General features: G+C 38.7%; 1 protein-coding gene and 1 pseudogene across 1 annotated transcript in view; one reads left to right on the forward strand and one right to left on the reverse strand.

The window, feature by feature from the left end:
* SLC44A5 (solute carrier family 44 member 5) overlaps positions 1-25,468 on the reverse strand; it is a 372,145-nt gene that overhangs the window by 174,964 nt on the left and 171,713 nt on the right. The gene's annotated exons all lie outside the window — the stretch shown is intronic.
* LOC137761119 (protein PBDC1 pseudogene) lies at positions 172-739 on the forward strand (annotated as a pseudogene).

Raw genomic sequence — 25,468 nt, forward strand, 5'->3', positions numbered from 1 at the left:
GGTTAGGGAAAATGATAGTTTTCATCATTATATAAATACAAACATTAACTTTTGTAAAAAAAAAAAAAAAAAAGGAGAAAATTATCTTTAAAGTTATAGTTGGGGAACTGCGGAAGGAGCACGGAAAATGTCATTTCCGGAGAACTGGAGCCACGCCTTGTGGGCTGCAACATGGAGGCGACCAGTGGAAATGATGAGGTTTCCGGGGGACTGGGTCTGTGGCGCACGCTGTTTCTCTCCCAGCCGAGTCTTACGCCAACGATCCTGATATTGAGATGGCTTGGGCCATGACAGCAATGCAGCATGCTGAAGTCTACTACAAAAAGTGGAGACCATTCTGTTTGAGGTTTGATGGGATTGTAGAAGGCTTCAACTATGGTACTTTGCTGCGACTGAACTGTTCTCAGGGCTACACTGAGGAAAACACCATCTTTGCACCCAGGATACAATTTTTTGCCATTGAAATTGCTCGGAACCGGGAAGGTTATAACAAAGCAGTTTACACTAGTGTTCAGGACAAAGAAGAAGAGAAAGGAGCCAACAATGGAGGCGACAAAGGAGCCAACAGTGGAGGAAAAGAAGAGAAAGGAGCCAACAGAGAAGGAGAAAAGGAGAAAACCAACAAAGGAGGAGAAAAAGAGAAAGAAGCCTACAAAGAAATCAACAAAAGTGGTGAAACAGCTATGTAAGGTAGACAGGGAACAGCACTCTAGAAGCTGTGATTCAACTGAGCCTACAAGTACCATGATGCTACCTGCACAGGCCCCTATGGTCAAATGTATCTCCTTGTTCACTGGAAGAACACGCAGAAGGACATCTTTCTGGCCTAATCATCAGGAGCTACAATGGTTGTTCTCTTGTATGAACTGGCTTGAACACTATTAGTGGGGTCTTAGTTGATGGTTTCTTGCTTCTCACCACCAGTCAAGTAAGAAATTTTGTAAATAAATTTCTTTTGGTTCTTATGACAAAAAAAAAAAGTTATAGTTGAGTACAAGACTTTCTGTTGAACTTAAGAATAAACACTAAAGAAAAATAGCAAGAAGTGGTCAACTTATCACAATTGCATAAAGCAGTTGGTAGCTGGTGATAATATCTCTCCTACTTCCTCATATCGTCCACAGGTTATTGATGAGACCAAAATTAAACTGCTTATCAACTCTGACTTTTGCCACAACTCAAGAAGATGGAAGATCATAATCACTAGAAAAACATCCCTATTCATGGGCCTGAAATGTAGGAAAGAAAACATGTTTTAGTACATAATTTCTACCCAAAAGGCATCACAATCCAACTAATAAAAACTGCAGGTGGAGTACACTATTAGAATCTGTATCATGTGGATGCCTCTACTTATAGGATAATTGAGGGAAAACTGTGGTAAACTATGGTCTTTCACCAATCAGTCAAACTAGTCACTTATAATGACCATCAGGGGAATAGCAGACAGCAGGGGTACACAACCTACTTCATGACCCATTCTAAACTGTCACCTCTATTCAGAGAGAGAACAAAAGAGAGAGATTGATATTCTTTCTTCTTTCTCAGGGTAGTGGGTGGGGGTGTGTTACAGAACAAGATAATCACTTGGAATGGATGCCTGGGGGCTTATCTCACTCCTTCCTGGAGTCCTGTCTCCTTGAATCAAGTCAAAGATAAAATAGACTGGGTTTTATACTTGTAAATTCTATGGAGCGTATGTGAGACAGAAATGCTCATGAAATTTTTTTGCTCACAAAATGGATTTTTCACAAAGAGACTGAACATATTGTGAGCTCAATGTCAAAAGACAAGTTTGGGGGTTTATTTCTTAGACATTCTGGGCAGATTTAGAGGAGGGAGTGAAAAACTAGGGAAGGGAAATCTAGCACTCAGGACAAGGATTTGCCTAAATAATCTGCCGTGCTAGAAATACAAAATGCAAAATTACCCAGCAGATTTGAAAATGAATCAAATTGAATCTGGAAGTGAAAAATACAGTAAATGAAATGTAAAACTTAGTGAATAAGTTTGACATCAGGTTAGACACAGCTGAAGAGGCAACTGGCAAACTAGAAAGTAAGTAAAAATAAATTATTCAGAATACAGCACAGAGAAACTAAGAATGAAAAATATTAAAGAATAGTTGATACACTAAGTACAGAGTGAGAAGTTTTAATATATGTCAAATCAGATTTCCAGAAAGAGAGAATAGAGATGATGGAGAGGGGCAATGAAAGAAAATAATTGCTAACATAGAATTCGATATCTAGTATCCCTATATCTAGAGAAAACATGTTCCCCAATAAAAGGTGAAATAGAGAGACTTTTAGGGAAAAAAAAAAGCAAGAAAGTTTGCCATCAGCGGCATCTCACTAAAATATATTATGTACTTCTGAGAGAAGTAACAGTGAGACAGATGGAAGGTCTTTGATGAAAGAAGAAATGTAGGGCTTCCCTGGTGGTGCAGTGGTTGGGAGTCTGCCTGCTGATGCAGGGGACACGGGTTCGAGACCTGGTCTGGGAGGATCCCACATGCCGCGGAGCGACTGGGCCCGTGAGCCACAATTACTGAGCCTGCGCGTCTGGAGCCTGTGCTCCGCAACAAGAGAGGCCGCGATAGTGAGAGGCCTGCGCATCGTGATGAAGAGTGGCCCCCACTTGCCGCAACTAGAGAAAGCCCTCGCGCAGAAACGAAGACCCAACACAGCCAAAAATAAATAAATTTAAAAAAAAAACAAAAAACTCCAAAATTAAAAAAAAAAAAAAAAAGAAGAAATGTAGTGTGAAGACCTATGAAGGGAGGAAGAGAACAATCAGTGACTATAGAAAGCAATGATAATAAAGTCTGTGGGGTTAAATAAAACAAGAGAAAATTACAACAATAATAGAATGTAATCCAAGAGTTGACGTATTGTAAGCTTCTTGTATAAATAGCAGGTAAAATATTAATGAATTTTAAACTTTAATGAGTATGCATGCTATAATTTTTAAAAAGCAGAATCAGTATATATTACTTTGAAAATAGTATAGGAAGAAAACGGAATAAGAAAAATTAGCCAATCCAAAATCAGATAAGAAAGAGAAGAAAAATCATTATAGATCAGACAGGGCGGGCTTCCCTGGTGGCGCAGTGGTTAAGAATCCACCTGCCAATGCAGGGGACACGGGTTCGAGCCCTGGTCTGGGAAGATCCCACATGCTGCGGAGCAACTGAGCCCATGTGCCACAGCTACTGAAGCCCGTGCACCTAGAGCCCGTGCTCTACAACAAGAGAAGCCACCACAGTGAGAAGCCCCTGCTCGCTGCAACTAGAGAAAGCCCACGTGCAGCAATGAGGACCTAACACAGCCAAAAAAATAAACAAGTAAATAAATAAATTTATAAAAAAAAAAAAAAAAGGACAGGGCAATGAGAAAGCACAATACAGGTTTCCCCCACTATCCAAAATTCTATGAAACCTTTCATAAGCCAAAGCGGGGTAAAGCAAAGAAGCAATTACCTTAGGACACATCTTGCTAACAGATGCACAAAATAAATTGAGATGAAGCACAGATGCTTACAGATATACTCTAAAGCTATGGCAGCTTGATGCTGAGACTGAGCGTAGTTCCTGGGGAAGGAGCTTGGCAGTGCCACTCTTGCCCCCTGGAATGTGTGCTGCCTCTACACTGGCTGCGCTGCAAAACAAATGCTGAATGCTATTTTCACTTTTCACTGTTTTTGTAAAAGCGAAAATCCTCTTCCAATTTCTTTCAGTTAATGAAAACAGGTACTAATGTTTTAGTACCTGTTTTAGGTCTTTCATAAAAGCAAAGTGACGTGAAGGGAACTTTTGAAAAGAAGGTGATACGTACATATATAAAGTGATGTATATTGTTATGGACTGAATGTTTGTGTCCTCCCAAAACTCATATGTTGAAGTCCCAACACCGAATATGATGGTATTTGGAGGAAGGGTCTTTGGGAGATAATTAGGTTTAGATGAGGTCATGAGGGTGGACCCCCACAATGGGATTAGTGTCCTTATAAGAAGAGGAAGAGAGACCAGAGCCAGCTCTCTCTGCCACGTGAGGACATAGTGAGAAGGCAGCCATCTTCAAGCCAGAAAGAGGGCTCTCACCAGGAACCAAATCAGCCAGCACCTTGATCTTGGACTTCCCAGCCACCAGAATTGTGAGAAATAAATATCTGTTGTTTAAGCCACCCAGTCTATGGTATTTTGTTGTAGCAGACTAAGACATATATAAACTCAAATATAATGACAATTACATTAAATATAAATGGACTAGATGTGCCTGTGAGAAATAAAAATTGTCATACTAGATTAAAAAAATCCAACTATATGCCATATGTATATCCAAAAAATAAGGATAGAAAAAAGTTGAGGCAAAAGGATAGAAAAAGATACAGCATGTAAATAATAACCAAAAGAAAGGAGTTGTATGTAATCTCTGAAAACAGAGATTATAGTAAAAAGCATTACTAGCAATAAAAAGGGTCACTTCATAATGATAAAAGGTCCAATTAACCAGGAAGACGTAACACAGGCAATTAATAAAATTTTAAGGGTACATGTATAGAACTGCAAGGAAAAATAGACAAATCCACAATCATAGTAGAAGATTTTGACATACTTTCTCAGTATTTCAAATACTATGATAAAACAGACCCAAAAAACCCTTTTCTGTGTACGTTCTTTTCAGTAAATATGATAGGACAATGGATATCCACAAAGAAAAAAATAATAATAAACTTGAACCCCCTACCTCACAGCAGACACAAAAATCGATTCCAGAAAAACTTAAAGTGAAAGATAAAATCCTAAAGCCTCAGAGAGAGGATTTATTAAGCAATAGCACAAAAAGTACTAGTCATAAAGGAAATAAATGATAAATTTAACTGCAACAAAAATAAGAAATTCTGTTTATCAAAAGACTCACTAAAAAGAGGGATAAGACATTCACAGAGGATACTAATCACACCTATAACATTGAATTACTAATACCCAGAGTATAATAACGAACTCCTACTGTTAAAGAGAAAAAGACCAGCCAAAAGCTTAATGGAAAAGTGAGCAAAGGACTTGGGTAGGAACTTCAGAGGAGGAAATCCAAATGGTCAATAAATAATAAAGTAATATTCCATCTTGTTAATAATTAAGCAGATATAAGTGAAAACCACAAAAAAGAAATAACTATATAACCCCAAAACACTTGCAAAAAGTAAAAAGCTTGATAAGATGATGTTGACAAAGATGTGGAGTAATGGGATCTCATACACTGTCAGTGAGAATGAACATTGGTAGAGCCACTTTTGGAAAAGTTTGGCATGATCTGACCCTATGACCGAGCAATTTTACTCCTAAGTATAGATATCCCAAACTACTGCCTGTATGTATAAAGATACATGTACAATAATATTCATGGCAGCAACATCTGTAATAGCCAAAAATTTAAGACAACTCAATGTCCATCAAAAGTAGAGAAGATAAATAAATTATGGTAGTCATACATGAAATACTAAGCAGTTACCTCCTTGCTAGAGGTGATCATTGCCCTTAGTTTTATGATAATCATTTCCTTGTTTTTCTTGTAGTTTATCATCTCTTATGTATTCCTAAATAATATAATTTAGTTTTGGTTATTTTTGGCTTTACGTAAATGGAATGGGAAGGGGGTTGTCTTTTCCCCTTATCATTATGTTTACGAAATCCATACAGCTGTACATATGCTCTTTCTCAGGCACACACATAAACACACCCAAACTCACAAACATGGAAAATAAAATTCTACTTTTTCCAAAGAAAAAGTCCCACAGAGGATACCCATATTACTTCAGAGACTCTGGTAGTTCAAATCCAAAGACTCAAATAGTCCATTTAGTGAATCTACCAAGAAACCAGCTATGACCTTGATTACAGCTGCAAAATCTGTGTTATCTCAGCAAGTCACTTCTCTGACTCAAAATATAGTAATATTTTGACTACATTAGTCATCATACAGTTACTTTTTATTCACTCCCTAACACAGACTGATGCCAGTTAGGCTTTTCATAATGCTACACATGCAACTATTGGCCAGAACGCATCATAAAATTGACTTAAGAAGTGCCCTGCTTCCACATTTTTTTAAATTGATTTTAATTGGTTGCTTTACAATGTTGTGTTAGCCTCCAGTGCACAACAAAATGAATCAGCCATACACATACAGATATCCCCTCCCTTTTGAACTTCCCTCCCATTTAGGTTATCACAGTGCATTAGGCAGAGTTCCCTGTGCTATACAATATGTTCCCATCAGTTGGCTATTTTATACATAGTATCAATAATGTATATGTGTCAATCCCAGGGGGAAAGGGGTAGGGTGGGAGGAATTGGGAGACTGGGATTGCTTTCACATTTTAAAAGCCTGACTGCCCGCCAGATTTCAATGCCAGATTTCAAACCTGCTTTCCGCAGAGGAGACAATGAAGATGAAGTCACAGCCAGAAGGAATGTGTACACTTCTCAAGTACTTCCTAGTCACTTGGGTTATTTCAGTAATGATCCTGCCAATAGCTGTTTCCTACCGCTGTGGCAGCCAAGGATGGGTGCCACCTCTAGCCTCACGTTCATAAAGAAGAAATAATATAGGACAAGATTTGCTACACTTTTCTAAGGATGATTCTTCCTTCACATTTTATTCACCCCAAAGGCCTGTAAATTAACATATGACCTTTCCTCCCACTACTATTTTTTTTAAATAAGTGAAATATTTTAGAGGGATTTTAGAGCAGTTTCTACCTCTAAAGAACACATACAGATTCTACCTGTAGAATCACTGCAGCTGTCTGTTACTTTAGCCATAAATTCCCCTGATCATCCCAGGGCCACAGGAAAAGGCTCTTAGAGGATGCAGATAGCATCCTTTAGAGCAGCTTTATGCAGAGGTCTACACAGCTGTGCACAGGTGGGTACTTTAGGCATTTTGAAGATAACTCAGGTTACAGCCCCATCCCAATCATTCCCAAGGCTTCCTGATTAATGGGATGATACCTGATTTAAGGTAGCTAGAAGAGCTTTCAAAATCCAATGATCAGCCAGTGGTCCAACCAACTCGAGCTCCTAACTAAAACCTCCTAGGTCTTCTCTTTCTTCTAGGAACTCTTCAGAATTTCTAAGACATTTATTTTTGACTCAGGTCTATTAGGTTACCCTATGTACTCAAGTAAAACGTTGTTTGGGACATCTTTTCTATGCCAAGATGACACCAATCCAGGGAGAGTTTGCTACCGTCCTCCACGAGTAAATGACTGAGAAACATTTCCCCATTACCTCTGAAATCTATACCTACTTCTTTTTTTTAATTGAAGTATAGTTGATTTACAATGTTGTGTTAGTTTCAGGTGTACAGCAAAGTGATTCAGTTATATATATATATGCATATATATACACACACACACATATATACATATATATACATATATATTCTTTTTCAGAGTCTTTTCCATTATAGGTTATTACAAGTATATCTACTTCCTAATGTCCACTTTTCCCCACTCTGTTATCAGTTAGAGTCAGAAGTGAGACGTTAGTAAGATGTGTTTATTTATTTAGCAATATATATTTAGTCAAAACTTTTAAATTACGGTATTCTCTGTGTTTAATAAACAAAAATTTCCCACAATAAAATATTTCCCAAAATAAAACCAGTGTTGATGCACATGAAAAAATAAAAGGCCCTTAACTGATTTAAAAGACAACTGTATAAAACACTTATAAACTACATTGTTGGGTTTTATAACATATAAAGATGTAGTAGAAAGAGAGTTAAACAAGAAACAGAAAGTTTATATTCAAGTCTTGTGTCTTTGACTCTATATGTAACTCTGAATAAATTTTGCCTTTTTATATCTTAGTTGCCTGTTGAAGGATATAATCGATACACCACCTAAGTCACGGCTTGAAAAATCAAATGAGATCATGATGTGAAATCATTTATAAAAAGTATATTTCCATGAACATGAGAAAGCACTATGATTATGATTATTACAGTTTTACTTTAAATATCATATGTAAAATGTCTGACACATCACAGGTCCTCAATAAAAAATTTCCCTTCTCCTTCCCTATTGATTTCCTAAAAACGCAGCTCAATTTTAATTCCCACACCCATGCCACTCACTCTGTCTTCCTTTATCTTACCAGTGAGAATTTAGAGAAAGGAAAGGATCACCTTTACATCTTCCTCTCATGTCTTTAGCTTCTGGTGCCTTTCCAGCTGCCAAAATGACCAAAAGTGCCTTCACAAATCTCATCTCCAAGAGTTCCTGAACTTAGAGGCTCAGGCAACCTGGGATACTATTCACTGACAAATAGCCCTTAAAATACGTGTCCTGACCGAAAACTTCCCTTTAAGTTGATTTTGACCTCTGAACAGTTTTCTCTGAGTACTGAACAGAACTGATTTTATTTCACTGAGCACTTACACTGTGAGGGTCAAGACGGATAAGAAACAGTGCTCCTCTTGAGAAGGAAATTGCACTGTAGAAGTGGGAACACACCAATATTGTAACTCAGCAAGAACTCCAAGAGTTCTCGAAGGAGAGCACAAAGACCTCAGGTAATGTGATGGAAGGACAGTTCACATTCAGCTGAAGACACCAAGAAAGCCTTCAAATTAAGGAGGTATCATTTGAGCTAGACTTGGTGAGAGCCTGGGCCCAGTGGGTAAAGAAAGGAAAACCTGAGATGGAGAAATTCAGTGTGTCAAGAAAATAGTGAATCACACAGGAGGAAGATGTGTAAATACGGTCAGAGCTAGCTTAAAGACTTGTTCAAATAAGCTAGTTTTATCTTTCTTACTAATTTGAATTTAACCCTGTTCTCAAATCTCATTAGAAAACCAACAAATATGATTCAATAAGTAATGTCGCAAATCGCTTCCAGAAAACCTACTCCAGAACTTCAGAAATTTTGGAAAATAACTTGCCTTTAAAATTTAATATGGCTTTTACCCTAATCTGTCTTTAGTTCTGTGCTTCTTAAACATTCACACACATACACACATGCACACACACAATTCTAGACTATTGCTTAGGAAAGATTTTTATTCTATGAGCTACTTTATTTCATACTAGAAACTACACCTGATTCATAGTTTAAGTACTTAGTAAACATACAAAAAGAATAGAACAGAAAACACATAAGAGTTTGCACAGTCAAGGTTCTCCAGCAGATTCTTCAGGGGAAAAAATGCTTGAAATGATGTAAATCAAGAGATGCAGTGAACATAGAAATAGAGAACAGACTTGTGGTTGCCAAGGGGAAGGTGGGTAGGGGAGCGATAGAGTGGGAGGCTGGGGTTAGCAGACGCAAACTAGTATATAGAGGATGGATAAACAACAAGGTCCTACTGTATAGCACAGGGAACTATATTCAGTATCCTGTGACAAACCATAATGGACAAGAATACGAAAAAGAATGTATATATACGTATATAACCAAATCACTTTGCTGTACAGCAGAAATCAACATCACATTGTAAATCAACTTATACTTCAACAAAATAATTTTTTTAAAAGCCCCCCAAAAAGATGCAGTGAATATATGAAGCACAGGGGAAACTGGTATGAGTTACAGAAGCTTGATAAGCATGCATGCCATATTTAGTATATTTAAAGTATCGCTAGAGATTGTTATGCCAATGACTCAGTCTAATATGTTCATTACACAAAAAGCCAACTTTTTTGCATTGCACTTTTACATCATATTCCCTATGCTTAAGGAATACATTGGTTTGTATATTTGCAGGAGAGCATTTAACTAGGTTTATAAATGTTTAACAAATAACTAACAATTTTTTGTGAATATTTATTTAGGCTGGTATATCACTAAGTCAGGTATTGGAGTAAAATGTCAATATTATCAGGACATGTTGCTTTAGCCAGAATTATCTGACAGAGTAACCAAGAAAAAGAAAAAGGCCCCTGCTAAGTATCACATTTAACAAGACCATCTGACCAATCAGGTCAAGGTTCTTATCACAATCACTGACTTGAGTAATTATTTGTTCTGTAGATCCTAATGAGCTCTGACTTTGGCAGCATCAACTCAGTTTTTCTGGAAAATGTGCTTGTAAAATCTACTTTAAGTGCGTACCTTGATATCATAACAAAATGGACTTTGGCTCCCCCTCTCTCATAAGCACGCATACACACACAGGACACCCACAAATTCAGGACAAATTGGTATTCTGAATGCTCAAAATCAAACATCCTGAAAATGTAGTCCAAGAACTTCATTATTATTGTTTATTATTGTCAAAAGGAATTCTGCTTCCTGAGGGACATGTAACTATGAGAACATTCCCTATGTTTACTGTTTCCACAATCTATCCTAGAACACTGGACATTTATGTATGGAACATTAAGTATACCAACCAGTTAAATGCACATTAAAATTTGTCAGCAATGCTAAACTACAGTCCAATGGAAATTTTCCTTGCAGGCACACATCTCTCTTATTCTTATGGTTTTATGGAAGACATCCAAAGAAAGCAAGAGTGATTAATTCTTTTCTTCTTACTACTTGTATATTTTGGTATAGAATAAATAACCTGCTAAGTATTACATCAGAAATATTTTAAAATAATACTATTTTTTGTATTTTTGGCTTTAAGGATGATCAAAACTTTCAGGAGTTCCTGGGATAAGGAAAAGAAAGAACTGGTGTGAAATAATTACTTGTTCTTTTCAATGCAGTGATTAAAATTGAGATGATAACATTGATTCATAGAGCAAATCTGCCATGATAGAACTTCCTATTTTGAAGGTATATTATTATTTCATTTTTGAAAACAATTTAAATTGGTCTTTTTAAATCAGAGGTTGATTTTTAATTTCAAAATAATAATTTTGGCACACAATTATTATTTAAAATAAAAATAAGAATTTATTCTTTCTTTTTTCACATTTCCAGTTAAATGTAGTTCTGTTGTTTCATCAGTATAAAAAAACAAACAGCTTTCTTTTTCAATAAACGAAGACGTTAGCTACGTTTGTAAAGAAAGGAAAAGTAAAGCTTCACCAAAAGAATGAAAAATAAAGGTGAACCACATTAACCAATTACCAGGTTTCCAGCTGAAGTTTTCCAGTTGCTTACTCATGTCCCTGCTTCCAGCTCATGCTCTCAAACCCCAACTGCACTTTCCCATTTAAGCAATCCAGTTTTCTCAGCAAGTTCTGAGCTGCTAAGATACTATTTATCTATGTTTAAAAATAAAATTGAGTAGCTTAGCTTTTTCTCTTCTAAGGGTGGTTCTAACTGAAGAGCTTTCTTCAATGAATAGAAAAATTATATTCCTCAATGTTCCACCCTCTGGCATTAAGGCAGGCCTGGTTACCTGGAAAAGAATGCCAAGCTCAAAAATTAACATTATAGGATTTCCTTTAGTTGCAGGAGGAAAGAAAGAATTTCTGGGCTCTTTGTATTCCTAGGCTATAATATATACTTATACCTATTTACATCTGAAACTATTATTTTAGAAAGAAGAGTATAACTTTAAGGATTTGTTGATTGGAATTTCTTGCACTTAAAATAGTTCCATTCTTTTATAACTCCTTTCATCTCTCCAGCTACTGGAACTGACTCAGGCTCAGGTAGCATATTTGTCAGAATATTCTCAAGCATTACAAAAATGGTCAAGGGTATGTCCTTACAAATGCCTATAGACGCCCTTGCCATGCAATTTATATAGAGTACGTACCCCTTACCCCTTGTCCTTGTGCTAAAGTGCTCTGCTCTCACCTTATCCTACAAGAGCAAACCAAACTGGGATAAAATGCAAATATGTAGCTACAGAAGTAGAGAAATAAATAGGTGGGAACTCTTGTTAATATGCAAACATGTATCATGAATCTCTGGAAACATAAGGTAGGAATCAGGACCCATTTTGCATAATAAGGCATCCTTGCTCTCTGGTTACAAAAGCTAGGGGACACCTGTTAACATTTTTAAGTTTTTAGGGGAAATTTAAGAATATTATGGAAGTCTAGGTACAACCAAGATCCCCCAATTAAAAGTGTAAGGGCAGGACTTCCCTGGTGGTGCAGTGGTTAAAAATCCGCCTGCCAATGCAGGGGACAAGGTTTCGAGCCCTGGTCCGGGAAGACTCCACATGCCGCGGAGCAACAAAGCCCGTGCGCCGCAACTACTGAGCCTGCGCACCTAGAGCCCGTGCTCCACAACAAGAGAAGCCACTGCAATGAGAAGCCCGCGCATCGCAACAAACAGTAGGCCCCACTCGCCACAACTAGAGAAAGCCTGTGAGCAGCTACGAAGACCCAATGCAGCCAAAAATAAATAAATAAATAAATAAATGTATTAAAAAAAAAAGTGTAAGAGCAGAAAAGCATGGTGTTGAAAGAGCACAGATTCTAAGATCTGGGTCTAATACTTGCCCAGCACTAACTATCTGGGGCAAGTCCTTTAAAACCTCTGAACTTCAACCCTTCACCTATAAAAGGAAGGGATTGAAGATGATCCTCAAGGTTCCTTCAGGCTCTAAACACCTGGCATATGATAGATCCTGAATAAATGCTTGTTGAATAAAAATGCCTACAACCGCCGAAAATCAAGAGATAGAAAATACAGAATACAGCCTACCCAGACTGCTTTGATTCAAAGTGGAGAGAATGGAGAACCACCAGGAAACCAGAGTCAGTCTCATAAACTGTACAGAGGGAACAGAAGGAATAAAATTCAAACCAGGGCAACCCTACTAGAGGTTATGATATACAGGTTGTACACAGAACATTCAACCAAAATTCAGAACGTTGGTTTTCTGCAGCAATCATACAGGAAGCTGAGCACCACCCAAAAGAGAATCTTTGATGTGGGATCTGAGTGGGAATGAGGGAGGCTATTGAGAGGAATCAGTGCTGTCAGACAGAGAAAAGCAGGAATGGGAGGGAAAATGTAATTTCCCTGTTTAAGTAATAAGAGATTGAGCATTTAATAAATCTCGACTGAATGTAGTTTGTCCTCACAAACTCCTTAATAATAATGACCAGTTTTGTTGGTTATAGGAATAACATGCATGTGCTACAGAGAAGACCTAAACTAAGAAGTCTGTCAGGAAAGAGAATCGGAGCTGTGGTCTCAGTCTGATGTGGAGAAATCACTTCAGTTTTCTGTTGGATTTGGTAGCTACCAAACAAGTGGAGGAATCAATCCATAATTAGCAAATATTTCAGACTTCATTCTCTATCTATCTATGGGCAGCAAGGATATGTCAGTGGGAAATTACAGGCTCACTTCGTTTCCTAAGGTGGGGAAATCAAAAGTTTGTTTTTAGTTAAAAGCAAGATACAAAGTCTTTTTTAAAATAGAAAACTTTATGCAGTTTGTGTCAGATCTTTACTGTGCTTGTTTATGCAAGTTACTTAACCTCTCTATGCTTCAGTTTTCTCACCTTTAAAATGGGGAAAACAAAACCAACCTCAAAGAGTAGTTGGGTAGATTAAGTAAATTCCCATACGTAAAGCGATCAGAATAGTGTCCAACACACACTTACTGTGCTATGAAAATATTTTATTGCTGTTGTTGTCACATCAACACCCCCAAAGACTCAGATAGCTTTCAACAGTGCATAGCATTCGACCTTCCTGATCCTCAAGAAAATCCAAAAATAGAAAAACATTTGGGAAATAAAATGAACTCCATTCTAGAAAAGCCAACTTTATCTATGTAATTTGGAAGAGTAGGCAGGCAAAGTCCAAACCATTTCAAAAATTAATAATGAGAGATATATACATTTCAGTTACTTAAACCAAGCCATCAAAAACTATAATAAAGGGTGTCATATTTAATACTGTAAGGAAATTATGTATTTTAATCAGTTGCTGCTTCCAAAGGCTCTTGTTCACATAGATGTGGAATAGTTGATGGCAATAGTTTGTGCCAAGAGGCATTCAATGCTATGGAGAGAGAGGAAGCCAGCTTGGATTACCAGGGGAAATAAAAGTTCCAAGGTAAGGAAGAGCTCTTTCCCAGGGAATCAGAAGTCACCTTTATATAACATGTTTTGCCTGAAGAAGAAATGTGTCCTTTTCCCTTAAATTTACATTTGCTCCCCCCAAGATGTCTCTAGGCTTTCTGGAATTTCTATTTGAAGTCAAACCTGTTTTAGCAATAATTTTCCATTGCTACAGCTCTAGCTAACATTGATATCCTGACTGAGAAAATAATAAGAAGCAATTAAAAGTACAGCAGAACATTTTAACCCAGGCATTTTGACACTGCGGACATTTAACAGAAAATACAATTTGACCCAAGTAAAATTAGATTAGGTAGAAATTATCATGAAAAATAAAACTAACAATGCTAAAGATATATTATATATATGCATGTATATAGGTAGATATAGATATATATACAGATATAGATATATCTATATATAGTAAAGGGGTTTTTTTCCCTTTTCCTTTTTAATTAAAAAATGGGTTGAAGAATCAAATATTGTTAGTAAATCTTAAAACTGCAAAAATTAACCTTTTAGAGAAAAGTAATATTAAATCATCAGCATTTGTGCTTTGAAATTTTAAATAGCAGTTGGTTATTTGCTCAGTTCACTACTTGATTCTAGGAACAGAAGTTGTAGTTATATTCTTCGGTGGAGAATGGACAAGAGTAGGGCAATGGCTAAAGCTTAAAAACCAGTTGGGAGGCTATTGTAAGTATGTAAATAACAGACAGTGGCTTGAATGAAGTGATGCACTGGAGACGGTGAGTTTAGAGCCCTTCTTAGAGATGGGAAGGTAGGGAGACAAGAGCAGGTTTGGTGGGATGTAAAGTTGAACCAACAAGTCTGGAGCAAGACAAAGCAATCAGGGTCAGAGATAAAAATGTAGGAGTTAACAGCATATTCATGGGCTTTAGAACTATGGGACCCGACGAACTCACCTAGGAGAGTACAGAAAGAAAAAATGTGTCCTGGGGGCCCTTCAATAATCAGATAGTAAATGGGCAGAGGAGGAGGAGATATCAGGAGACAGGAGGAATCAGGAGAGTGTGGCATCATGGAAGGAGAAGAAGAAAGTATTTCAAAAGAGAGAGTGGCTGCATGTGTTAAATGCTGCTAAAGGAGAATAAGGTGAGAAAGGATAGTTTTTCATTAGAGGAACAAGATAGAAGTTTTTGGAAACTTGGGTAAAAAGCTGTTTTATGAAGTAGTGCAGAGATAATTCCAGTTGGTGAAGGTTAATGAGAGGCTGGGAGGGAGGAAAGTGGAGTCAGTGCCTCTAGCCAATGCTTTTGAGGAGTGTTCTGTGAGAGAAAGCAAAGAAATGGGGAGGTAGTTGGAAGATGATGAGGCGGGGTCAATGGAGGTTTTTTTAAAACTTCAGGTGGCCGATATTAAGGCATGTTTGTTTCTAGATGGGAATGGTGCAGAAGGGAGGCAGGGGGATTTCATAGCAAGGTCCTTGAGGAGGTACTAACCTCAGAGAGGGTGAAGATTCCCCTTCTTCATAAGAGCAGAGGAGATGGAGCACATGGGCGCAAGTCACGGGTTTCTCTAGGTCTCAATTTCTTTGAAACAGGATGCTGTTGAAGAATGTTTTCTATGGGCTAACCTCAACAACACTCCAATTCTTCCAAGCTCACCCACATTGTCAATCACAGTTACACTTTCTTAAACATAAGGTTAAGAATGAGTGTACATGTTGAGTGAATGGACAAAAGAGAAAAGACAAAAATGGCACCACTTGCCAAATCCGCTTGCAATGCCTATTGACCCATTCACCCCTAACTCCTGGGTGTAACACTCTTAGGATCTGGGAGTGTTTCCCCCAGTATAGATGTACTTTCAGGGGATGTAAACCCAACAGTTCTTCCCAGGCCATGATTCAGCAGGGAGTTCCCCCATATATATCTTCTCTGGGAGAATGAAAGTTGCAGAGGGTCTCAAGGCAATATCTTATGTTGGACTTTTTCCTTTTCTTTGACTCGTGTCCATTCAAGGAGAAGCAGTACTCAGTGGTCCCTCTCACCTTAGTCTATGATACCAGAAGTGGAGGGCTTATTCTTCATTGGTTCATTTATCTCAAAATTCTTATCATAAAGATGAAGATTTTATTATAGGCCTAATTACTTTATCCTAATTAAGAAGGCAAGACTTATGAATGAAAATATAACTTTCATCATACTGAGCAGTAAAACATGGTTTTGAATCATGATACATTTTGAATCAGAACAACTCACTGACTTCTGATAGCCCTGAAAGGCTTGGCTTCTGCTTTTTTGTAAGGTAGGAGAAAAAAAAATCTGCTGATACATTTTTCACCCCTAAGGTTAAAAAAAAAATCACAACTGGAAATTTATAAAATAGCCTCTTCAGAAGGTTGTATTACCTACCTTTCCTCTTTATAGGATCATATGTGATCTACTAACAAAATCTGTGTGAAGGAACTTTGAAAACTATAAAATGCTACGTAAGTGTAATAAACAATAGAATCTACACAGGTAAAATTAAAGTACACAAGAGTCCAAAATGTGGCTTTGAGAACAGAGGTAGGAAAGTACATACATGATAATTTTTTTAGTTAAGGATTTGGAACCCAAGTAATGTAGGAAGTCACAGCAGAAAAGTACTTATTTGTAGATCTCAGGGGCAATGAGAATGCATAAAGGAAGAACAGTTCTTGAAGCCAGTGCTGCTCAAACTTTCATTTGCGTGAGTCACTTGGGAATCTTGTGAAAATGCAGATTCTGGGGCTTCCCTAGTGGCGCAGTGGTTGAGAGTCTGCCTGCTAATGCAGGGGACACGGGTTCGAGCCCTGGTCCGGGAAGATCCCACATGCCGTGGAGCAACTGGGCCCGTGAGCCACAACTACTGAGCCTGCGCGTCTGGAGCCTGTGCTCCACAACAAGAGAGGCCGCGACGGTGAGAGGCCCGCGCACCGCGATGAAGAGTGGCCCCCGCTTGCCGCAACTAGAGAAAGCCCTCACACAGAAACGAAGACCCAACACAGTCAAAAATAAATAAATTTAAAAAATTTTTTAAAAAATGCAGATTCTGGTTCAATAAGTCTGGGGCAGGGCCTGAGAGTCTGCATTTCTAGCAAGCTCCCAGGCGATACCCAGGCTGCTGGTCCACAGACCACACTTGGAGTAGCAAGACTCAACTATCAGGGGCTAACTGAGGAGCAAGGCAGGTGACACCAAACAAAGAGGACTAGGTAAGATACTCAGAGTGTCACGAAACATCCAAGAAGCCTGATGGTGGAGATCTTTATCAGAAAAAGAGATTTAAAGAAGACACATGTGTCAGTCACAAACTGGGATGGAAGGACCAGAAGAAAACAACATGTATAGGATGAAGTGAGGTCATGAAGCGTCAGTAGCTATATGATGCTCTTCCTGGGGGATTCTTTTATAACTCTAAAGAGAGGGAACCCCTTCAGGAGGTAGAAATCAGCCACTTGAAAGAACCCAAAAAGTCTTCATCAGCAATTAGTCTTTATCAACCAAATACTTAGGTGTTCCTAGAGTTTGAAAGAATCGTGTATTTGTTATCGATAGACTGTCATAAAGCAATCTTAGACTAACTTAGTACTTAACGCTCAGACTATGACTTACTATAGTTCTTGCCCTCTAAGTAAGTGGCGGTAGTTCTCCTAGGAAAAAGCACAAAGGGCAAACAAATCTTTATTTGTAGGAGTTGGTGACTCTGGAGCTCAATACCCATTTCTCCCTGTCCTAAAAATCCTAGTCCTTAAACTTTAATGCACAGAATAACAAAGTCAGTTGGACTGGTGAATACCTGAATTCACTGATAATGAACACTTAATCTTAAATTAAAAATAAAAAACTGCATGCAGAGAAAGACACATACTGTATGTTTTCACAAAAAATAAAACGACTGAATATGACAAAACAGAAACAGACTCACAGATACAGAGAACATACTAGCAGTTACCAGAGGGGACAGGGGCAGCAGGAAGGGAATTAAGAGGTACAAACTGCTAGATATAAAATAAAATAGGTAATAATTTAAAATCATTACTATAAAGCATCATAAATGATAACATTTGAAATGTAAAAAAAAACCTGCATGCTTATAATAACCTATAATGGAAAAGAATCTGAAGAAGAACATATATATATATATATATATATATATATACAATATACATATATACATATATATATTTAACAGAATCACTTTCCTGTACACCTGAAACTAACACAACATTGTAGATCTATATTTCAATAAAAAATTTTGTTTAAAGACTGTATGAAAATGCTGGAGGTAATAAGAGTTTGGGGGTAGGGGAATAAAGCTGTTAACTCTTCCATTTTTGTCCATGCCTTGTACAATGTAATAGATGATATATGCACAGTCTTGCAAAATTCGGCATCAAAAAATGAGGCACTTTGTTTACTTTCACTTTACGTTACTACTTAGACCTCAGAAGGCACATTGGTCACGAGAAACTTAATATGCATGAAATACCTTTAACTACATGCAGAATAGCCATTGTAGACTAGAGAAAAGAGATGTAATTCAAATTCAGCAGCCACACTTTAACCACATTATGTGTGGCCTTTTGCTTTAACAGAAGCTCCACATGATAGCTATTAGCACAGCCCATTCAATTTGGAAGGTAAAATTCAGGGTTACTTGGAGGAAAGAAAATAAAGGAAGCAAGCTCCATAGTGAACAATGACAGCACCCTAAGGCTTTAAGGTTCAAATAATCCCATACATATGTTAAACAAAAATATTAATACTTTCTATGAATACCCCATTCTTTGGTGCTTTATCAGACTTGCCACCCATTAATGAAAGCTATTGAAAAAAATTCCCACTATAGGCATGATGGGCAGAAATAACAACACTTGGTCTAAGCTTTGACTAACAATAATAAATCACTGAGAGTCAGAGTTGTGATAAAGAGTCCAGGGAAAGTGAATATGTACAAACTGTGTTCACTTGGAAAAGATAATAATAATGATAATTAAAATAGCAACCGATTTTTGAGTACTTACTAGGCATGAAGCCATGCTTCATGAACATTACCTAATTTAAGACTCACAAGAACCCTTGCTATAGTCACAATAACCAGTTCGCTTCTGAAAAAATGCAAAGTTGAGGCTCCCAGAGGCAATGTGAACCTTAGGGTCTAATCTTTGCTTAGAGTCACACAGCTAGCAAGTGGGGGATCTGGAATTCAAACTTAGGTCTGTGTGGCTCCGGAATCCACTCGTAACCAGCACAACTACTAGCCTCTAGTACTATCAAATTTACCACAAAATTAAAGATTATTCATAAAAATTTTTTATGACATTCCTCTCCCCCTCCCCACTTCAAAAATAGCAATGCTGGACCACATTCAACAGGATGATAAGCATTATCTGACTTCCCAGCTTTTTCATTTGACATATAGGTTCCAGATTTACCATTTGCAAAACCAAATAAAGCTTCCAAATATCATAAGAATGGCCTTCTCCCACTGGTTTTATTAGACTATAGCATGTATGTGCAAGGCTTAGTGCATGAGAGAGAGAATAAGATGTCAAGATCCAATACTAGCTGCTTCATTCCTGTTCCTGGGCCCTAAGTGACAAGACTAGTCTTTAATACCCCAATATACTAAAAAGCGACAAAATTTGAGGTTTGATTAAAAAAATCACATGTCACAAGGGTTTTTCTGAAAAGCCCACCAGTGTACCATTCTAATCAAATGCTAGCTCATACAATAACAGTGGTCAGCCCATGCCTTGAGTCTTCTACTCTGATCTTCCCCAGCTCTCCCACCTAATGAACTAATATACTAATATGACTCATGAACTCCACCTGCCGGCCCAGGCCCCTCCAGGATCACAGCTGGGCATGGCAGGAAGCAGATCAGCAATCTCAGCCCTAGCAGATGAGGCGGAGGAAAGTGGGTACTCACCGTAATATGGGTGCTTTTATAGACATAGTTAAATCCTCACAACTATACACTATAAGTGTTATTATCCGCATTTTAGAGATGAGGAATATGGAAACTCAGAGTGTTAAAAGTACTTGACAAAGTTTGCATAGTCTTATTGTTTGTTTAAAAAAAACCAAAACAAACAAATAAAGCAGGTCTCCTATCTCCTAGTCTGAATATTGTACAATATAATTTTGACTCCTTCTTCCCAGATTTTGCACAATGAGTAAGAACATTCAAGTTCTTTTTTTGGTGTGATCAATTTACAAGATGGTTGAGCCAGCTTTCTGTGCGAGCTTATGTCTTTTTCGACAGGTGTTTGTGTGAACATTCATATCTTATGCAGATTGCCTTGTGGTGTGTACAGACACCAAAGCCAAGTTATTCTGACCCTGGCAACAGCTGGGAAGACTGGCATCTAGAGTGAGATAAGCTCCCAGATATGCAGCCTGCCGACTTGTATCCAGTGCAGTAGAATCAGTATGAGGTTGGAGACAGGAGCCAGTGGACTCTACTTTCTAGTCTGGTTGCTGTGCCTTTTACTACCTTTATTCCCTTTTGCCTTTCTTGCTTGAAAGGTGTTTAGGGGGATGAGGATTGGTTAGAGATAGGGGTGGAGGAGGGAGTAGCAATGAGTGGAGCCAGGTTGGAAACTGGTGAGAGAGTCATGTTCTTGCTAGAATCTCATTAAAAAGAACCAGGACCCTAATCCCAGACTCAAGTTCAGCATCGTTAATGGTGGGTCAACCAGATATTATGTTTCTCCTGATGTGATGCAGCATACCTAGGATGTATTCTGGCCCAAAAATGTTTAATAGAAATCCACCAATCATTCAGATTTAACCTAACCTATGGGAAATACAGGAGATAGAGAAACAATGTAAGTTATATTCTTGGGAAGGAACCAAACAAATCCAGAAAGTGAGATATTCTGCAGGACAACAGGTCAGTATTAGGAGAAAAGGGAACTGTGTCAATTAGAAGAGATTTGAGGGACATAAACCACCAGATGCAAGGCCTGGCCCTGGATTAGATCCTGCTTTGGACAGAATGCTGTAAAGACGTTTTGGGGGGGGGGAATAGCTGGGGAAATCTGAATGTAGAATGAATACGAGATAAAATTAACGTTTGTTGAACTGAAAAAGTCGAAATTGTTAATTGAAAAAAGCAGGTAGCAAAAAGAATATAAAGCAAAATCTCACTCTTGTAAAGAAAGTACAGATCTGGAAGGACACATGATAAAGTTTGTGATTAGAATATGGTGATTAGAATATGGTACTTTATGTAGTTAAATTTTACTTTGATGTATTTTCTAAACTTTCTACAATGTGAATAAAACTGTTTTTATAGTAATAAAAATTATTTTAATTAAAAGAATTAGCTATTGAAATAGAAATGCATGGTCCTTCCCACAGAGCCCATTTTTCAGTACCCGTAATACACAACTCGTTAGTAGAATACTCAGGAATTAAACACAATGGTTGACATTTTTCAGTAGGACCCTAACTTCTGTCCACCCCTTAGGCTCCAGGTGCCAGGGATGAGTCCCAGCACTCATGAAACCTTTGATCTGTGTTAGCATTCCTGTTAGCTGCCCGTGCTCGCCCACCGTGATGGGCCCATCAGTGGGAAAGCCCGGGCTTCTGCCTTAGTTGCTTTGCCCAGAGCTCCATTTTGTTTCCTGAGCTCACCTCCTGGCTTTGACCCTGAGGTCCTGCTTCACTCCTGCCAGCCCCAAAGACTGAATCTTGTTCACAGTACTCCAACTCCCCGGCTTGGATATGTCTGAACAGAGGGAACACTCAGAGCCACAATGCTGCCATTTATCTGAAATTCCAACAGTTTCTGGTGGCTGGAATTGCCACTGCTGTGCCCTGCCTGCCAAATCGGACATGCTCTGGCTGCTGCTGTTCACCCAAACTGTGCCTGAGCGCAGCACGCCCGGTATCCTGCAAGGGACCAGGCAGCTGCCCAGGTGGAGCCAGCCTCTGTAGCCGATTTCATTCTCTCCTGCCTTCACTGAACGCTGCTATAAAGACCTGGCAGTCTGCAAGCCCAAGACAGATGTGATGCTAAGCCTACATCATCTGAAGAAGAGGCTGGTTATAAACTCCTTGCTGAAGGAGAGAACAGGACCCAAGGTCTGGGCACAACTACATCCACAGGCTTATTAATTTCCTCCTTCCTTAATTCATTCGTTTACTAGCAAGCATTTATCGACCTCTTACTGGGTATCAAATACTATACTGGGCACTGAGGCTACATAGGTGACCAAGGGAATCCCTGCCCCCTTAGAGTTGTTCATAATGCTTCAGGATGATAAACCTTAACCAAATAAACCCACCAATAATTATTTACTTGCAAATGTGATACCAGAGATGCTATGAAGGAGGAGTACAAGGTGTGAGGAAAATATCTAATTGAAAATTTAAAAGATGAGTAAGCTGGCATGATGGTTGGCAGTCTTGGCAAAGGGCACAGCGTGGGCAAAGAGCCTATGATAGGAAGGAACTTGGCAACTATGAGGAACTAAAACAAGGCCAGCATGGCTGGAGGACGCTGGGTGAGGAGCTGAGTGATAGGAGCTGGGGCTGGACAAGCAGGAAGGGAGGGCAAATGGGCACACGTGATTGTTCCCCACCTAGATGGCCTTGTAGAAATATATGCTCAAGCAACTGAGGTCTGAGATGGACCTGAGGTTGCTGGGTATCATCTGTAACCTTTTATGTTTTTCAAAAGAAGAACTGCTGCTGAGTCCAAAAAGGTAACAGTATTCTGGGCATCAAGGTCAGGTACTGGAAGAAAACAAAAATCATCATCCCATGCATCAGTAACCTTTTTTTACAGTTCTAGTAGCCATAATTTAAAGAAAAATGTAATGCAGTTAGGGAAAGCCCAGAGAAAGAAAGAAAGAAAAAAAAAAAAAAAGGCCAGAAAATGTGGTCCATACATAAAGAGCTTCACACAGAGAGAAAAAAAGATGAAGGTAGAGATGACCCAAGTCTATGAAATCAAAGGCTACAGAATGGTTGCAAGGGAAAAGAAAGACGAACACTACATTTTAGAAATTAGAAATGGTGTTTTTATGGAATGTAGAAGGTTTGCAAATTCATAGCCCCCCAAAAAATACATTTTAAGCAGATGAGATCAAGTTCTGCTTTCTGCATGGCACGATGGGGTCAAGACAGACCTGGCCCGGCACTGGCCCCCACCTCCTCTATGGCCTGGGGCAAGTATGCTGTGTCTGCTTCATCTGTAAAATGGGAGGGAGCTCCATCACAGGGTTGTTGTCAGGAGTAGGTGACATGATATTAAAATGCTCACCACAGTGTCTGTCACATAATAGATACTCGGTGAATGAATGTTCACACCCTTCCTTATAGAACACAGGAGCTCTGACAGATGCTGCCACGTGAAAATAAAATAGGTGGATGAAAAGAAGAGACAATTGATAAAGAAAAGATTAATCTTTAAACCACTGGTATTTTTTGAAATAGCATGAACTATGAGGAAAATATGTGCACCTCAGAACATACCCACTGGTATCCCTTCCAAATCCCCAAGAGCACAATAGATGGTCACTGATATTCATGTATAGCAGGAGTCTCCCAACACTCCTTTAATAATCATGCCCCAGGCAGCTTTGGCCCAAGGCTGTTTCAGGGTTTACCCACTTGATTCTCTCCCAGCTTTTGCCACTATGATGAACATCTTTCTCCATATAAATACATACATACATACATACATACATACATATATACATTTTCCAGGACTCTTGAACTCACTTTTTTCCACCTGTTCCTCTCTCTCAGTGCTCTCAATTAACTCATCCTTATTCCAGATATTCAGATATAATGTGTCCCACTTTAAAACCCTCTCTTAACAGATGTCTTTAATGCTGTAGCGTGAATTAGTGTTATGCTACACGTCTTGGAAAGAAACTGGGTAATTTATCCATATTTATACTAACTACATTTTAAAAGATGTCCCCAAAAAGACAAACATAAAGCACAAATTCCCTGCAGAAATTGTGGCATCCAGGTGATGCACAGCAGACAAGGGGAGGTAAAGAAAAGAATAGGTTTGGCAGTAATGATGCCATTTCTGAATTCTTTATGGAATTAATTGTCTATTTACAAGGCAAGTCATGTTTCCCAACTTATGCTATTGTCTCTTTTCATCTGTGATTAAAAAAAATAAAGCCCTTTGTGTCCCCCCAAAAAAACAAGGGTTCATTGAATGAAAAAGATCTATGTGATATCATCTCAAGCAATGTCATCCTAAATAAATCCACGCTTCTAGGATTCACCTCCTTTGTCCAGATCAGCACTATCCTTTGAATGAGGAAAGGTGCAATCTCTTTTCGTATCAGCCTGTATAACATGTCATAATGCTGTGTGATGGGGCAGGTAAGAGAAGGAAAAGTAGAAATTGGGTAGAAGACAGAATCTAACAACAGCATGTAGAATCACAAACTTGAAAATGATTCTCACAAACTTGAGAATCAGCACTGATTTTGCAAATTTCTGCACTGTGTTTTGGGAGAGGGAGGTTGTAGAAATGTTGCTTGTTACATTTATACTATTTTAAATTACAATAGCTTTGTATTGTTTTTATTCATTCAACCAAAATTTCTTGAGCACCTGCTCTGTGCTAGTAGTGTGGCATTGTGGTCACAAAGAAATAGCAAGGCCCTGTCTCCACCCTCTGAATAGTTTGCAGTCCAGCAAGAATGAGAATTTTACCATACTCTTGAGGCAGTGACAGGACATGAGGGTGTTACCATTATAAGACAAGGGGGGACTTCCCTGGTGGCGCAGTGGTTAAGAGTCCACCTGCCAATGTAGGGGACACGGGTTCGATCCCTAGTCTGGGAGGATCCCACATGCCACGGAACAACTGAGCCCGTGCGCCACAACTACTGAGCCCATGCACCACAACTACTGAAGCCTGTGAGCCCTAGAGCCCACGCACTGCAACTACTGAGCCCGCGTGCTACAACTACTGAAGGCTGTGCACCTAGAGCCTACGCTCCGCAACAAGTCACCGCGATGAGAAGCCCACGCACCGCAACAAAGAATAGCCCCCGCTTGCTGCAGCTAGAGAAAGCCCACGCACAGCAATGAAGACCCAACGCAGCCAAAAATAAAAAAAAATTTTTAATTAAATTAAAAAAAAAAAGGCATGGGGAAGTGAGATGTTTGAAGTACAGAGTACAGAAGTTAGCAACTTTGGGGATCCAAATTGGACTACTGGCATAACGGTGTATCCCATTTTTGAATGCCAGAAGCATAGTCAATGTCAGAGATTTACCCAGGTCCATGAGACAAGACAGCAAATTAGATAAAGAAATGGTATTCAACAATCATAACTCATTCCATTCCATTACCTTAAGCACCTTTATTAGAAAGAGTTGAAGAGGAAGGGGATCTCAAGTGTAATGAAGCAGTTAGAGTTAAACATGGCTCATAAAGTAGGTTAGGAAAATGCTTCTGGTGCCATGATACTAGTCAATTTCCCAACCTTCA

This window comes from Eschrichtius robustus, chromosome 3 (genome assembly GCF_028021215.1).
Source record: "Eschrichtius robustus isolate mEscRob2 chromosome 3, mEscRob2.pri, whole genome shotgun sequence".
In the NCBI taxonomy this organism is placed as follows: domain Eukaryota; kingdom Metazoa; phylum Chordata; class Mammalia; order Artiodactyla; family Eschrichtiidae; genus Eschrichtius; species Eschrichtius robustus.